Raw genomic sequence first — 3,850 nt, forward strand, 5'->3', positions numbered from 1 at the left:
CATTTTTGACTTATCTTTCTGTGCATTCCTGTTTATCTATAATTTGTTGTTTACGGTCGCCATATTGAAATCCCTTATGAAGGGGAACAAAAAGTTGAGATGGAGACTGTCACTGACTTCAAGGGTCTGAATTGCAACACACCTGAGAGTTTGATTGGTGGGCAGTTGGCTATGACTCGGTTACCCATTCGGCACACCTCGTCCGATTTGTACCTCATCTAACCTCGGCTGTATCATGTAAACCTCCATTGAACCAGCGTTCCTTTATAGGCAATATGGCTGCGCCCTATAATTACATGTGCACAATGTGCTGAAACCGATTCGTTAACAAACATGTGATATGTAAAGATACTAAGTGCATGTTTCTTGGTAAGTTTTATTCTTCGTGTTATCTAACTGCTTTTGAAAATTTTTATCTTATGTCTGATGCTTGTTTATTATCATTTTAAAAGCGTTACGTTTTCCCAAAGCGGTAAACAGGCAGCCTTATCACAAATGTTAGGCGGAGACGCATATCAAGTTTCTTCATACAGCAGAGGTTTGATGAAGGTGACGGAATCAGCCGAGGTTTGCCGAATGTAGGTTATCTACAAACATATTGTGATGACATATTGTTTATAGTACATCGAACTGCATCACTGTGTGAAACAAACCAGTTTAATTACAGGATCAAGTAACTAACAATAAAATGAGAGAACAGAGGTTTCATAAAAATATAATTTCTGAAATTAAATGACGAACTTTGTTGATTAAATCTAAAGGAATAAAACAAACTTGTCCTCTTCAAAGGATGCTTACCTGGCTAGTAAAAAGTGATTTGGGTAAAATTTTGCCATTGCTTTCCCGACCGGGCAGGTGCTGAAAAAAGTTATTGATGCACACTAGTTAAGCCACTTAAAATTCATTTTTCAAAATTGTCTGTTACTTTTGCGCTCTTACACAATTACTCTGCTTAGTCATGAATATTTATTTGCATATTTGCTTAATTGCATTGAGTGTCTGAATTAATTTTGTGCCTTCAAATCTAATGAAGATTATTGAATAAACATAATTTTATGTATTAGTTACAAATGGTTTGATAAATTCAAGTATACCAACTAAATGAATGACAACTAAATGTATAAAAATAAAAATTAAAAAAAAAAAATAACATCATTCTCTAAGTAGTTAAATCATTTGAATTCAAATATGATAATATACACTTATCCACTGGCTGTGAGTGGGATAGCTCTTTTATCAAACCCGCGACAGGAACTATTCCCCGAGGGCTTGCCCGAGGGGGAATAGTTCCTGTCAAGGGTTTGATGAAAGAGCTATCCCACTCACAGCCAGTGGATAAGCGTTTTATTATACTGATGTATATCATAATTTCTAAGGGTTGGATTTACCTGATACTACAGTTCGATAGTAAAAACATGAAAAAAAAAATAATTGTAAAAGTTTTGAACAAGTATTTGGAATAAGATAACACTGCTAGAATGAGCTGAAATCCTGATGACGTCACAATGCTACTGAAGTCAGGATGACATCATAAGTCTATAGATTGATTACAGGAAATCAAACTTGGCGGCAAAAATTGCATGAAAATTTTCCGAGGGGTGGATAGCAAAAACTATACCCCGGGGTATAGCTTTGCTATGTGTGGAAATTTTGAGACTATAAAGATAGTTAGTTTACCTTCTTAACTTTATATAGGAAACATTTTAACAGAAGTATAATAATGTATATTACATGTATACAAAAACATAAACCATATACATTATACATCATGCAAATCATCTTGTGGGGCGAACAGTCTCAGAGCGAATCGTTAATATGGCGGAACGCCCCTAAATAAAAAACAAATCTTAAATCAATTCAATCAAAGAAATATTTCTTATCATCCAGTATTAAATACTAAAACATGTTATAAATTGAAACAGCATCTTATTCTTAACATTAATGATAAGCTATTCCCTCCATACTAAATAGGACGTTATTCATAGCGAGGATCTGTCCCGCTATTCCAAATCAACGTACACCTTACCTCAGAGAAAATTCGAACTGATAATTCCATCCTGTTTTCAAATTCAGAGCAAAAGTTCGACATATACAATAAAAAAGAGCATATTTAACGCACAGTGTAGATAATTTATTACTGCATCTAAAATGCAAACAACGTTGAAATCAGCATTTCCTTTGTAGCTCCTGTAATATTTGAACAAAGCTAAAACGAATCTAATAATTACCAAGAAGAATACGTAAAACCGCGTAATATTTTTATACTATGTAACCTTAAAAACTGCAACAATCATACCCACCGTTCGTAATGCAAACCCCTAGACTTAAAAAACGTAAATTATATTCAACAACCTTCAACACAAGACGATTCTTCTTCCGAGAGACGCTCGTTTGTGCGCATGCAAGAGTGTTCTGCAGCAAGCAAACTTATCCGGATAAACTTTTCATTTATTTATTTATTTATTTTAATCACATATGTTTTCCTTCTCGTGTAAATAATTTTAATTAATTGAATAAAAACATCAAACATCACTAATATTTCTTACATTTAATTTCAAAATAAACTGTTCTTTTCAATTGTGCAACTTATCCTCACCCTGGGGCCTGAACCCTAAAACTTAAGGGTCATGCATTGCACAGTGTTAACAGCTTACTGCGTGTTATAACCATACCAACAGCTTAACTGCTTGATCACAATGTAGCAATAAAAGACCATATATTTTCTTAAAATACATTTTCAATATAATGCCTAAGTTAGCCCCACCCTGGGACATCAACCCCGACCCCAGGGGCCACAGATTTCATAGTTTTGGTAGAGGGTTCATTGCTCAACATTATCATAAAAACATTTTACCTCTTTGAAGTCCAGGACTTAAGAAGAACATCTTATAACATACTATGCATTTTCAACATACAACCAACTTAGCCCCACCCTAGAGCCTGAGTCCAGGGGTCAAGAATCTCACAATTTTGGTAGAGGGTTCAAAGATTATTACAGTCATGCCAACAGTTTGACTGCTTGATGTTGAGGAGTAAAGAAGATTTTTAAAGATTGCATAAATTTTAAGGGTTTTGGCCCCACCCCTCAGGCCCCAGGTATGATTTTTGTTCCCCTTCACCCATAGATCCTATATACCAAAATTGGTTGAAATTGGTTGAGCGGTTTCAGAGAAGAAGTTGAAAATGTTCAAAAGTTAACGCACGACGGACAACGATGGACGAACACAGATAGCAATAGGTCACCTGATTGACTCAGGTGACCTAAAAATCAAACATATATAAACTTAAGATACGTAAATGCTCTACCTTCTGATAGGGATTTATGGTCTTAATTTTTTCACCGATACCATTGTGTTCAATTCCTTATTTGGAGATTCAAATCTGAATTATATTTTTTTGCAACAGCAGACAGCTTTGATTTGTTCCCAGAATTGATGGTTAATTTGCCAACTGTTCTAGAACTTTGAGTCCTGTGGTTTCTATAAGAAGGGGTAAACCAACGTAATGCATTTTATCAGAATAAAATGTAAACAGGTTGCATATATGCAAATAGAATAGATTTGATGAACAAAAAAAGAGGATCTTGCTTTTTCCGCCTTCTCTAAACTGGCATGGTATCTTTTTCCTACATATAGTTAGACTGCTTTTCTTACTGACGTTTCTGTACTTTTTAATATTTTTTTCTCTATATGGCTCTTATGAAAGAAATTGTTGCACGCAACTTTAAATAAAACGGTTGATAACTCTAAAACTTTGACTGTGATTCTTGCTGAGGAAGAAGTAAAAAAATAAACGAAATAAAAACAATGGGGCGGGATATTTTGAGAGGGGGGGATCTTAAATTTAATTT

Source organism: Saccostrea echinata, unplaced genomic scaffold (assembly GCF_033153115.1).
Source record: "Saccostrea echinata isolate AGI-Se365-2 ecotype Australia unplaced genomic scaffold, CSIRO_AGI_Sech_v1 ptg000005l, whole genome shotgun sequence".
Classification (NCBI taxonomy): Eukaryota; Metazoa; Mollusca; class Bivalvia; order Ostreida; family Ostreidae; genus Saccostrea; species Saccostrea echinata.